We start from the raw sequence: 14654 nt of genomic DNA, 5'->3' as shown, positions 1-14654 counted from the left end.
TAAAATACTTGAGTGATGTATAAATATTCTCTCTTACCTAAAACTTGTCAGAAGAAGAGATCCTTCTCATTGTTGTCACCTCCCGTGCCCCCTCTTGCCACCATGGAAATTGCTTCTGCTATGTTTATTGCTCTGTGCCTCAGTTACAGCTGTGACACTAATCTGCCTGCACAGACCAGCAAACGTACGTGTGTGTGTGTCAGAGAGAGAGAGAGAGAAAGAGCGAGAGAGAAGATAGCCTACTGTCTTCTAGGCTGAGAACCTAAACCTCAGGCCAAGTCAAGGCTGAATGACAATGATCAAAGCTCTGTCCTTCGTCAAGAGAGAAGACAGGATTTCTCCCCCGCCCCAAATGAAAAGTGGGACTGTCATTAAGGATTCTCACTAAGAAACCTCTAACAGAGACAGACCTTTTCCAGATTGCTAGTGCCTGCCCAGCAGTCCGTGCAGAATACAGGTAGCTATTGTTCCAGAGACAGATATGTAGCCAGCCACTCAGACTCTGACAGATCTCAACAAACCAGTGAGCCTGCCTTCACTTTAACTCTTTATTTACTAACGCTTTACTTTTGCTGAAATACAAAGATGTCTTTATATCCCCATGGGGAAAAATGAATTGTAAATAACTACATTTTGGTTAAGAAATGAGCTTGGTGTCTTATACATAAAAATGTTCCCATTTAAACTTAAAAAATACTACCTTCATTTCAGGCTCTCTTGTTCTGAAATCTGATTGAGCCCAATGTTAGACATGGTATAGCAATATTAGACTCCAGTAGTAATAAAGAATTCAAATTCTACCAGGTCAATAACTGATGCACTGTGCTTTATGGAATGTTCATAATTTAAGGCTAAATGAAACAGTTCTGGATAATCACCACCATGTTTTACAGATATTATGCAAATATTCTAGTTTTTAATAAAAGTGAATTGTCTAGTGACAATGTGACATAGTGCTACATGTGTTATCTTAAAAGTACAGAAATTTTCCATTGGAAGTCAGCACCCGGTTTTAATCTGGGGTGACTGTAGAAATCCCCAAAGGAAACAATGTTAGAAAGGGTTATCTAGCTAGTCAACAATTTCATTTCAGGGTAGAGGGATAACCATCCTAGTCCCCCTCCAGTTCTGTCATCTAGGTTTTCATACACAAGTTTTAGCAAAACAAGCTTCATACAACATAAGTTAAGAGTTTAATTGTAAAGACAAAAATCAAGAAAACTCACAAGCTCATAAATTAAGGATAATATTCTGGGTTTTATGCACCCACTTAGGCCTACGGTAGACAATACTATAATCTGTGAACAACTACTGATTCTACATACTGGGCACCCAGTGAGTGGGTTCAGGTCAGGTCAGTATTTTAGCCTTTAAACTCAATGTATTTTTCCTCTGTTTAAGCCAGTCTCAACTTTATTTTAAACATTGTATATGTGCACAAGCGAGTGAGTAAATACTTCGGGGGACGGGAGGGAGCTTGTTTGTTTTGTTTTTAAAAAAGGCAAAAGTTAAAAGATATAAAGGGCGGGGAGCAGAAAAGAAAATCTTTCAGACCAAGATAAAATATGAAATATAAGATGAATAATTTTTACCACTGATAATAAAAATGCAAATTAGAGATATCACTTGAAAAACATGGATTTTTAACAGGAGAGAATATTGGTTGTTACTGTCTGTGGCACAAGTACAGTTTTTTCTCATGTGTGCTCCATAAAAGTGCACTGCACAATCTTTATGAAATTTCTTTGAAAAACAGTCAGTGGTCATTTTTTAAAGGTGAAGAGTAATATTTTCTACTTGAGTGAGGATTTTATTGTGCTTCCCCATTAATGATAAGGGTCAAGTGGCCTTTTAAGATTACCCTTGTCCAGAAAGAAGGGAGGAGTGACTTTTTAATAGGAAATCAATGTCATTCATTGGAACTCACCCTGCAGGGCAGAAAATCCTCTGCAGTGCCGGATGCATTTTACATGGCCAGGACTGTGGATTCTCATGCTCTGCTGAAGGTTTACTCCTTGAATGTCTCATTCTAGTTTTTCAGAATATCAGTATAGAAAGAAAATGTTGAAAGAACTTATCTATGTCAACAACTGAAGTATTTGCAGTGGTATGTAAAGAATGTTTGACTGTATACATGTGTTAAAAGTGAATATTTTCCCCATGTTAAAAAGGACATTTTATTACCAATTTCGGAGAGTTTTAAGATGATTCCCCTTTCTATCTTATGCAAGTTTATAATAAACAAGAATTTGCTATTAAAAGGCAGAGGTGAAAAATGCTGGGGAAAAATAAAGGGCTGGCATCCCCATCTGGCATAAATCTGTGTAGCTCCATTGACTTCAGCAGAGCTACACTGATTTACATCCGCTGCAATTCCAAAGAACAGCTTGATTGTATGTACCATAATGTGGCAATTTCTTTTCTACGCAGAGTGAGTGCTACTTCTGGGAAAAGCAAAATGAAGACCACTAACTTTGTATTGTAAAAAGACTACGCTAAACTCCAGCTGTTGATCATATGATAAATGTCTGAGTGTGGTCACATTCGATGTCAACACTTGATTAGACCCTATCCAAGCACATTAGCTTTGAATATTTCATTTTGAACCAAGTCTACGATATTTCTTCCAATACTTTGGTCCTCAACAGAACAAGTCTTGCAGAATTGTTAGAGTATGTTTTAAACAATTGCATCTTAGCCTATGTAGACATACACGTCAAAAACATCATAACTTAAAGGATGCAGGAGGGATATGAAAAGAAAAATTTTCAATACTGAGATATCACTGTGCTGGGTGCATTATAGGAAGATAAACTAGACAGATCAGTCCACATTTCCTGCAAATGCATAATGGCCTTCCCATTATCCTTAATGATATTATAGGAAGAACTCTCCTCACCATGTCCATTAAGGAAAGAATATTCTTTATGGTATGAGTAAAAGGGGAGAGACGTTTCTTATGGAAGTTTTACTACACTTCCTTAAAGCCACCTTAGATACAAAGGAAGGCTCTTCATTCCAGCCAAGTCAATCACAAGCACCCAATAATATGCACTTTACTATAGATAAATAAACTCCACCTTTTCTATGTGACTTTTCATTGATACCCAAGAGTTTGTGTTTTATAGTAGTTTCCAATGAGAATCTTTTTTTGTAAAAGCACAAAATATGAGAAATTATGTTTAAAGTGTTGTATTTTTCTAAGGAGGGCATTTCCAATAATATACATAGGGAATTAAGTGCACAACTCCCATTAAAAAAATCAAGTGCTATACACTTATAATTCCCTAGGCACAATGTCAATTATTTACCCTCAAGTATCCACATGACTTGATATGAAATATTTGATTATATTCCCCCAAAGATGACTGTAAAGAAAACAGAACTCCTACTGTATATTACATAATAATCTAGTGTCTGAGAATTTTACCTGAGGACACACTGCTACAGTATTCTCTTTCAGCTAACTCAGAGTATTATACATTCAGACACAAAGCCACATACCAATATCAGGTATCCATTTCCCCTTAGGGATTCAATGTTTCAATGGTTTTGTAGTAAATAGCCATGTACTAAGAAATTATTCATATCAGATATAACAGAATAAAAAATTATATCAACTATATGTAAATGTTATATACTCAGAAATACATATAACATCTCAGAGCATATACCGTTAATTAACCTTTTGTCTCAGTATGTACAGAAATTATGTGTAAAAAAGTTAACTTTACCAGGGACATAAACACTTATGAATTTAACATTTGCTAGTAGATTGCTTTGCAAAATGAATGGAAAGTATTCCCAAATGATAGAATTTACATTTAACATAACGACTTTGATTTCTTAATACAAAGCAGAACTCTTACTTTTCACTTGTTTATTTTCCTTTTAAAGTTACTTGTTGCAAAACACACATATGTTTAAAGTATTGGTCTTTATTATTCCAGCAAATGTTTAAAATATAAATGCCAACTACAAAAATAAAACATGTAAATATTAGAGTGGAGCCAGTGCCTATTTTGCTTAGCATTTGGGCAAGTACAATGTGTAGTTTAGAAAAACTGATGAATAAAAATATGCTCAATTATATTTGTAAATTATGCTATAAAAACAGGTATTCAAAAAAAGTATAATTAAACTCTCCAAAGAGACACTTCTGATATGTTACTCAGTGAATAACTTTTATATATATATATATATATATATATATATAATATATATGTGTATATATATATATATATATATAAATATATATATATATATATATATATAATACAGGGTTGAAGATCACATAACATCATTCGTCTGAACTGTTTTCATAGAAACATAATTAGGGTACTGAATTATCAACTAGACTTTTTGTAAAAGCAAATGTCAAAGATTAGAACTCATCAAGACTATTACAAAGCTTCTACATAACAATGTAGCACACTAGTGTCGAAGATATATTTCATCAGTTCGTATTCCTATATCAACAAATTATATATTTGCTACCTGATATGTTGGTAAAAATTCTTTTTAGCTAGCCAGTTTTTAGGACTTGTGTCAGTGTACCCCATCTTCAAAAAAACAAAGCTTTTCTTTGCAAGGTTTAGAATTCTTTACTTGCAGAAAATATATTTTACATCTTGTTCTCAGCCACAGTAAAAAGCTTAATTTAAACACCTCATTCAGCATTGTGCCTAGAACTCATATACAGCTAAGTGTTACCACAAATAAATTGCTACAAGGAGGCTGTAGTTGCAGCTTTGCTGGGTAAATGAAACAGTTTCTTTTCCGTGCACTTGTATGTCAATTCTAGTCTTATTCATCTCAATAGTTAGTCAATAAATAAATTCATAACCCTAAACAGCACAAGAAAAAATAAAATTCTCAAAAAAATAATTCAAATGTGTTAAACATCAAAGGACAATATATCACTTCCCCCTTAAATACTGGATATACCGGTAGTATGTTTAAGCAGTATACTACACATTATAATTTGATGATTCATTTATTACTGTCATTGACTTCCAGCCAATTTTGACCTACCGCAGTAAGTGCTGTTCTATGGGAGTTGCTCATCTTGAAAGGCCATGTGTACAGTAGCTTGATGAAGGGGGAAAAAAACAAAACAGTCAGAGCTTCTCTTGTAGCTTCATTGTGCCGTATGCAGTTCACCTCCTCTGAATCTTTTGATAAAAGGCAGAATGCAACATGATTTATTAATGTAGCAAAGGCATTACAATTCACAGCTAAAAATATTATTGAACTTCTCCCTAGCTAGCGCTGTTTAAGGAAGTATTTTAAAAAGCAATTTAATTTAATTCTACCAAGTCAAATTTTCTCCACAGATAATTAGTTTTCATTATATGCATAAAAAGCTACAAAGAAGCCAATTTTTAGGATTTATTTTTATTAAAGATTTACCAGCTTTTGCAAAAAATGTTATTGTCAGTGTTTCCCCTTTGCTAATCTACAAAGCTTTACAGTTAATAGTATAATACTCCACAGTAGCATTCACCTTTGTACCTTAAAATCAGAAAATACTTGAGATTTTTTCTGTATTCTCCCACATCAATTATTTTTCTGTGAAATAATTTCAAATCATACCTGTTTAGCATCAATATTTTGAACTGAATCCATAGAAGTTAAAATACCCACCATGTGTTTTGAAGACTTGGAACAAGTGGTGTGACAAACATTTGTGCTTCTCTAGCCATTATCAGCATGTTTAATACTATGTTATTGAGATATACATATTAGGCTTAAATATATAATATGGGAACTAACACCAAACCTGTTTGCTTTCATTTAGTCAAGGAGAACTATTTGTTCATAAATGCCTCAAAACAGCAGGCTAGCAGTGTTTATAAAATGTCTAAAACAGCATGGGAACACACACACAACATGAAATACAATGGGCATTAATACTGGAAAAGCAAAAATTTACAGGAAATTTGCCATAATCTTAAAGGAAGAACACACTGTCCCCGTCTCCCCTGCCTTTCCCTACCAAAAAACTTAGTCTTACTTGCACTAGACACATAAGGCAGAAAAGTATCCATACAAGTTTACAGCAACAAATGTAATGGTAGAGATCTACTCACCAAGAGTCTCATCCTGCTTAGACTTCAGGGTATTTTCTGCGACATGAAGAGTTTTGGATTAGATTTACTGCTGTCCTCCTGTTCCTCTAGTTCTTCAGTTGCAGGTACAGAGAAAGCACGACTAGTACTGTTTTGAAATAAAGACAGTGGCCTGTGTAAGCCAAGATACTCTGCACTGCCTGAAGATCTCTGCAGTGCTCTTAAACTCCTCCATTGAGACAGGTATTTGTTGCTGTCTGGTGTCCAAACAGGTTCATAGTAGCAGTCACCTTCATTTTTCAGTCCTAGAGGCCCAGTGTGCTGAAAGAAGAGGGGGGGTCCTTTTCTTTAGTATTTATTTGCTTCTGGATTGGAGGAAGAAGGTCAGAGACTTTCAATATGAGATCAAAGACAGGCATGTAATGGAAATGAAACATAAGTTTTCTGAATTGCATCCAGCTCCCTCAGTTCCTGCATTACTAAAAACCTCACAGTGTTCCTGACTCTCTAAGCCTTGAGGTCTGTGTGATTTTTTTTTTAAAAAGCCACATTTTAAACAAATTAGTTTCCCTCCCTTGCAGCACTGCAGTCTTTCCATTGTTGAATAGTAACTATTTCTAAAAAGGAAGCTCTTAATAAAGCTAAGGTCAGGCTGCTTAGACTTGGCATTTGCTGTGATAACAAATCAGAAATGATAGCATCATACAGATTTATGAATTTTGTGCCCCCGCAGTCACAAACATCAGACATTTACTTTATAAAGAAAGCTTTTAGATTCTTCCTGCAGTTTCCATAGTGATTTCATTTTTTTCTCTTTTATCACAGATTGGCTGAAGAGCTGCTACTCTTTGTGCTTTAAAAGGCTTGTGCTACCAACTGTCGATATAAAGGTACTGTAGCTAAAGCACACATGGAATACATACCGTCAAAAATAATTGAAACGGATAAACCTTGGCAAAAAGGTTTCAGTAATTTCTCCCCCTGCTTCTGTAGAATAGTTTGGTAGAATATTACTTCATCTGAATAAATGTAATTAACTTGAGCTGTACTGCTCTATTTTACCATAAACTATGATACTTCTATTAAGGCACTCGTCATACAAAAAATAATCTCTTCACAAAAAGCTTTAATATAGCTTAGATCATGCAAAATGCCTGAGCTTGTTAGCCATAAATGAAAGCAATTTCACTTTAATTATTTTAGTCTCATCTACAGACAATGTTTATGTCAGTGATATTTTTTCTGCCTCTTTCGTAACAGTTTATTCTCTTTAAAAGTGTTCTGTAAAAAATAATTACATTGTTTTTGGCAAAGTATGTTATGCTCTGTACTGCAAAAAATAATAACCTTACCAAACAAACATGAAGAATAGTTTCTGTTTAACCCCTTGATGTAGATGTCTCCTTCACAACACTGATCCCAATTAAGTATACAATTTTATAGTTATCTGCCCTATTAAAATGGAGTTTTAGTTTATAAAATGCATATAAATATTTCACTACTTCTCTCTCAAATCTCATTTAATAGTAAGAGGATACATGGTTAATCCCAGTCATAGTTTGCTCTAATCCTATGAGAATTTGTGTTCTTCTGAGTCAAAGACTGTCTAACTTCTTAGAGATACTGAATTCATATCACGAAGTGATAAATGTATTGCAAATAAACTCTTAGCACTGAAAATAATTTTCTAGTTGGCTATAAAAATGAGATTGCCAACTCAGTATGAAAATAAGAAAAGTTAATGCAAAATTCATATGAACAAATATAAAAAAATCAAACATATAAAATGTAGTAACAGTAAAACAGATGTTCTAATTTAAAAAGGGAACTACAAGCAACTTTGTTTTGCATATGTTTCAGAAAATAAATGCAAACTCAATATATTATCTAGTGATGCACTATCAAACTCCTTATTTTTAATGTCATCTATTTATGAGGCAGATTGTGCATCTGGCTTTGGTTGATGGCTATTAAAACCTACTGGTGGGTATTCAAATCTATTAAGCAAGCAATAACTTTGAACATGAAGTATGTTAATACTTACTGCCAATACAGGTTGTTGGCACAAAGAGGGTTTTTACCACATGATAAGTGAAACATTACGTTTGAATAGTTTCCCAACACATATTTAGAATAGAAACAGACGATTAGTCAGATTCTGCACCCTTACTTACGTTGAGTAGTATCTTACTCTGCAAATGCTTACAAGGAAATAAATGGGGCTACTCACAGAGTAAGGCAGCACACACTGTGAGGAAGGTTGGCAGAATCTGCCCCTAACTTTATAATCATTTTCCCCAGCAACCTCCATGAGGGTCATTTTACTGACCACTGAAGTACTGTATGCAAATTAGTGTCAGGTGACTCTCTGATTCTCAATGTTTAGAACAACAATACTGCCATTGTTTAGGTTCCTCAGCCTCACCATGCCAACACAGGTGACTAGATTCCTGTCCTCCCCGTAAGGATTTCAATTTTTCAGTTTCATATGATTTAAAGAGTAGGACTATAAAAAACCCACATATCCACAAGCAAAATGTTGGTCCCTTTAATACAAGTTTGAATCATTTTATAGACAGCTTCCACATGTCTAAGAAAGAACTCTTGTTTAAAAATAAATCAGCAAAAAGAGCATTTGTAATGGCTTTGTCCAAAAACTGTAGGAATGAGCAAATTAACTGGGATAACACAAGAGCCAGCTGAAACTGAATATTTTTAAAGCTTCAGATAACTTTTTTAATTATAGTTCATTTTCACACACCTCTGTTCTTCCTCATTTGGCTATGATCAGAGATGAAAATCCTGATACACTTCAAGAAAGGCTGGTCTCATGGCTAGAGCCCTGTGTGGATACAACGATCTGCAAATATGGCCTGCGGATAGCCACAGATATAAAGTGGATATTTGAAGATTTGCAGGGCTTTTTTCATGGAAGCAACAAAATACCAGAATTCACAGAGAAATCAAGTTCCTATGAGATTTCCAGTCCAATTTTCCACAATTTAAGAAGGGTGGATAGTTTCATATAAGATTCACAAAAACATCTGACTTTCTGGGTGCTTATTCAAGGCTTTTGAAGTTTGTCCATTTCTTTTTTAAATCCAGGAAACTCTTATGAAATTAACATCATTAAAGGAAAATGCAAATCAAAAATTCTTGAGGCAGTAGGGAGCAAACAGGGCATTTAGAATAGATCCTTTACTAAAAGTCCAGTTCAAAAAGAATTTCGTGTTCTCTTCTACATATTCCTGCACACTTGCCTTACAGAAAACCTCAAACATCATGAAACTTACCAAATAATGAAATCCTTAGTTGCTATATGTTTGATTACATCTCTATCCATTAAAGTGACCTCTTCTGTCATGTAGTTGATGGTTGCTCAAAACAATCTTTCCTCCTCTTTTATCAAAACTGAAACTAGGGGTAACCCATGCCTACTCAGTGTGGCTCTCTGTTCTCTCTAGTGACTAGACCATATAGACATTTATGAGTCTGGCAGCCTTTGAGCTAACAGAACTGGGATTTTTAGCTCAGACAGGAAAGGCTTATTATGCTTTTAGATCCTGAGTTCCCAGGTCCGATCCTAGCTATCTGTTAGCCCAAGCAGCGATGGCTCATGCTTTTAGATCCAGAGGTCCCGAGTATCTGTTATTTATTAAAATATATTTTAAAGAAGATCATTTGCTGTACCAAATGATTCAGGTCCTTTCTGCAGCAGTTCACTAGCAAGCAGGGGAAAAAAGGAACACTTAATACATTGTAGGAACAATTCACTTCTTCACTTTATGAACCCCCCTGCAACAGAAATGAAAGACTCTTCAGATACTGGACCTCAATTCTTTCCCCTTTACTTTAATGCACATTCTGCTGAACTATCATAAAATAACTAAATTCTCCCCTGGGAGAAAGGGAAAATCTCTGTAAGAGGTAAGAAAATTCACTAGTTTCAACTCATGTAGTTTCCTCCTAATCATTCCATGATTCTGCCCTCTAAACAGTGGATTTCTTGAGATCCTCTTGGATCTTTGTGTAGTTTCCCAGGCTACTCTTTCCCCTCTGGAAGGAAGCCACTGCAGAAACCATGACATCTGGGCTGCAATTGCACTTATTCAAACTGAAAACTATTCTGAAAAGTAAACCATAATACTTTAAAAATGTTTAAAAGTTTAAGATCGTACCTCAATCAAATTTGCATAATCAACCAACATTTTACAGTTCCAAACAAAATCATAACTTCTATTTACCCATCAGTTTCAGGATTCAGGACTTTGTTTTTCTGCCAGTTGGCAACATCACTAACTATTCAAGCAGTTAAAGGAATGTAATTCCTTGCTTGAAGCATCATCAAAGTCAGTACCTCTAAATAGAAGAATCAAAGCCCACCACTAAGGTCTTGGAAGGTAAAAAACCTTTTAGATCAGCTTTAAGATCATGATGAAGGATATGCCTTTTCAGTTCTGCAGTAAGTGGAACTTATAAAGTAATAGTCTTACATTCAAACTGAAAAGAAAGCAACACAGTAAATACAGCAATGCAGATTACCACTAATATGGACTAATCATTGTGATCTTATTGGATCTTTATCACATCCTCCTAAAGAGTATGGTTAAACACATGCATTATTTGGGCCAGTGTTAGCACACATCAACTTTCTTTACTGCCTTGTTTCCGCTTTCATTCCATCTTGATAAAATATGGATATCTGAAATTGTGATATTTTATTTCTTGGAAACATTCATTAATGAATGAAAGCATCAGATGTGTTAAGAAATATGCCAGCTCTGATCCATGCTTGCCGTCTGTGCCAGTTGTATTTGTTGGAGGAGTGCACATATTAATTTTTAAAAACTGGAAGCTGATGGGGCACTGACTGGAATTTCATGACTGCATTATGTAGCAACTGTATTCACAATGCTCCTTACTTAATGAAAAGAGTATTTTCCTACAATATGAATTTCAGCTTGAAGGGAACTAACCAAAACTCCATCTAGGCATTTGTAATCTGCCCATCACCATAATATCTATGTGTCAATTCACAAGTTTACGTGGAAAGGTTTTTTTTCTACTGGGAGGAGGTGGAACCAGTAGCACAGAGTATACACTGACTGTCTAGAAGAAATCCAGAACAAATTACCAAGACACATTTTCAGTGAGTAGAGGTCCACTTGTTCACTGAAAAATGCATATATAGTTTCATGGTTACTTCTACACATGCATTTTCCATAACTGTGCCTGAAATTATCTACATTTACCACAACTGCATGCAAAAACAGGTAGACAAGTAAACCTATTTGCTTGCAAAATTGTGGTAAAGTGGCATGCATACACAAGTACTTGTTTGCTCAAGGGCCTCTTCCTTGGAAACATTACCCAGAGAAGCTGCTAAGTGATAGCATAGTGTCAATCGGAATTAATGGCTACCATGAAACTGTCCTGTTTCCCCACAAAATGGATAAAAACTTTGATTCTTTTAGGGTTCTGTTTTTGTTTTTAGTTTTGCATTTGAAGTCTCTGATTTTCAGCTACATCCACCTGCAGCTCAGTTATAATGGTGAAGGGTGGCTGCAGAGATCCAGACTCAGTACCCTGACTGCTCTAACTTAAACTTCTTACAATGCCACGTACCCCAGCAGAAGACTAGGTGTAGCAGACATAAGCTCCACCAGAGGCTCTTCTGTTCTATACAGGATCTAATACTATGCTCATCACCATAGTATCTGAGTGCCTTAGTTAATGTGACCAACATCTGTCACATGCTGTTTGTTCTCTCGCCCTACCCCCAGGGGAGAGGAATGTGAAGTGGCATGTTTTGTTTCAGTAGGTTTTTGGTTTAAAAAAATATTCCTAGCTAAGTATTTTGTTACAGAAGGCAAGGACAGAGCAATGTGCCTTGCACTTGGAACAGAAGATAGTGAAGTCTGTGATGGTTCTTAGTTACTGTGGGAGTTCATTCCACAGTCTTGAACCAGCCCATGAGAAAGTTCTGTCTCATGCAAAGATGAGCTTTGGCAGAGTATTCCATTCTGCCAGTGGAGCAAAGCTGGTGGCCATTATCTTCATCCTGGAGCTTTAGGTGTTCTATTAGCTGGGTCCAGGTGATGGAGTCCCTTGAAGATACAGACCTAGGCTTTGAACTTGATTCAACAGTCTGTGGGAAGCCACTGTAGAGAGCAGAGGACAGGTTTGATATGCTCACAATAACCTGTATTGCTGAGGAGATGCTGCAGCACGGTGAACAAGCTTACTGACCCTCTGAGCTGCATACGACAATCTTCAGAAGTTCGAGAGCTGTGCCTCATGGAGCTCAAGGCTTCAGCCCTGTCTTGGCGTGGTGGGACTAGGGGCTTCTGTTCTGTGTATGGGGGTGGGGATCTCATGGCTTCTGCCCCATGGGAGGCATCTGCTAGGGCTCAGGGACCAGCCTTGCAAGGAGGAGAGGTCTTGGGGCTTCAGCCCTGCGGAAGATGCCTGCCGGGGTTCATGGCTTCAGCCCTGCAGGGATGGGGTGGTGGGGCTCAAGCCCCAGCAGGCACCCCCTCCCTCTCCGTTCTGTGAGCCACACTTTAAATGTAAGAGAGTAGCATGCGGCTCACGAGCCACAGTTTGGCCACGTGCTGCTCTGTAGTATTCCATACTAGTTAGAGTTTCCTAGGCACTGAAGCCTTTATGCCCAGGTGTATTGCATAGTTGCAGTCCTGCCGAGAGGTGACAAAGGTGTGTATAACTTGAGACCAAGTCATCGTCCTCCAGGGTGGGACAGTCTCCTAGCCAACTAGAGATGGTAGAAAGTGTTACTCACAGATGCTGCTCTGTGAGAGCCTAGCATCAACAGGAATCCAGGAGTCTTAACTACAGACTGAATTGACCAGGTAGAGGGGTGTGTGTGTGTTGTCTTTTCAATCAAAAGAGACTGCACTGAGGCTGCAAACTCCTCAATATGCTTTTCTCTGCCCACCAGCTTCACACTTACAGCCCCAATATGGCTTTAGTCTACCCTCTGTATACCTATCTTCCATTGTAAGGGGAGGAAGAAAGCACTGTGCCAGCAAAATAATAATAATAATCATCATCATCTCTGGACAGGAGGAATTCTTCACTGCGAACCTCTAAATCAGGGGCTCTCAACCTTTCCAGACTACTCTATCCCTTTCAGGAGTCTGATTTGTCCTACGTACCCCAAGTTTCACCTCACTTAAAAACTACTTGCTTACAAAATCAGACATAAAAACACAAAAGTGTCACAGCACACTGTTACTGAAAAATTGCTGACTTTCTAATTTGTACCATATAATTATAAAATAAATCAATTGGAAAGCAACTAGTGTACTTACATTTCAGTGTATAGTATATGGAGCAGTATAAAGTCATTGTCTACATGAAATTATAGTTTGCACTGACTTCACCAGTGCTTTTTATGTAGCCTATTGTAAAACTAGGCAAATATCTAGATGAGTTGATGTACCCCTTAGAAGACATCTGTGTATGCCAGGGGTACATATAACCCTGGTTGAGAAACACTGCTCTGGATGGTTTAAGGCTACTTTGTGCTGTGCAGCATTGCAGCCCAATGTGGCCTTAAACAGAAAGGAGAATCTAGGCCTAAATTCTCAATGTTGTTTTCTTTTAAAAAAAGACAACAGACCCACCCCATCACTTCTTATAAAAGGCTGAAGACAATGGAAAAATTATCTGTAGCTGCTGGTCCAAGAAACCTCCCCGGGCTCCTGAACCTCGTACTCATAAAAGATATTCCTTATTTTAAAGGGGAATTGTACTTTTCTAGACACAATAGTCGATGGCCATCCTCTACCTCAGGGTGTAATTCTACAAGCTTGTCACTCTAGAATAAAAGCTAGAATATTTATTTATATTGTAAGCTCTTTGTTATGTGTTTATACAGTGCCTCACGCCATGGGGCCCTGATCCTCTAGGCACTATAGCAGCATGAATGCATGCATAAATAAATAAATGTTAGTCTTATATGGGAATCAAGCTAATGGCAATGACATCTGGAGTCTTGCATCCATATCAGGATTAGCATGTTCGCAATTTCTTTGTTTGATGAAAAGTCATGGAAGAGTTTTAAAGCAGATTCCTGGCCTTTTGAATTAAAGCTCCTGTCCATCAGGTAGAGAAGAAAAGCTCCTTGTGACTCTAGGATCAACCTCTACTGTCCACAAAAATCAGGTTTGTGGGTGAAAGGGTTTCATGTGGGAGACTGCCCTCCCAAGCTGCAGTTCAAGGATAGCAGAAGGATGGTGCCTCCTCTAGCAAATCAGAAACTGCAAAGAAACTGTTAGGTGCAGAAACCTTTCCCCTCCAATTCAACCAGAAAAAAAATAAAAAATAAAATTTAACCTTGGAGTTCAGGCCTGGAGTCAGTTCTTCATCTTTATGGAGATTAGAAAAGGGAACTACTCCATTCCCAAGGATACAAAACCCCTGTGGAGAGCAGGGCCGGCTCCAGGGGTTTTGCCGCCCCAAGCAGCGCGCGCAAAAAAAAAAACCAAAAAACCCCCCAAAAAAACCAACACCCCCCCCCCACGATCGCGATCTGCGGCAATTCAGCGGGAGGTCCTTCAC

General features: G+C 37.1%; 1 long non-coding RNA gene across 1 annotated transcript in view; it reads right to left on the bottom strand.

Annotated features, from left to right (window-relative positions):
* The window catches only part of LOC123368527, a 66341-nt gene that overhangs the window by 24438 nt on the left and 27249 nt on the right, over nucleotides 1–14654 (bottom strand). The window contains exons 2-3 of the long non-coding RNA XR_006578810.1: nucleotides 6093–6392; nucleotides 5035–5091 (exon numbers count right to left, since the gene is read on the bottom strand). This is a non-coding gene — a long non-coding RNA (uncharacterized LOC123368527). The remainder of the gene's footprint in view (nucleotides 1–5034; nucleotides 5092–6092; nucleotides 6393–14654) is intronic.

This window comes from Mauremys mutica, chromosome 1 (genome assembly GCF_020497125.1).
Source record: "Mauremys mutica isolate MM-2020 ecotype Southern chromosome 1, ASM2049712v1, whole genome shotgun sequence".
Taxonomy (NCBI): domain Eukaryota; kingdom Metazoa; phylum Chordata; order Testudines; family Geoemydidae; genus Mauremys; species Mauremys mutica.
Note: the sequence above shows the minus strand (reverse complement) of the source record. Positions and strands in the feature narration are given on the sequence as shown.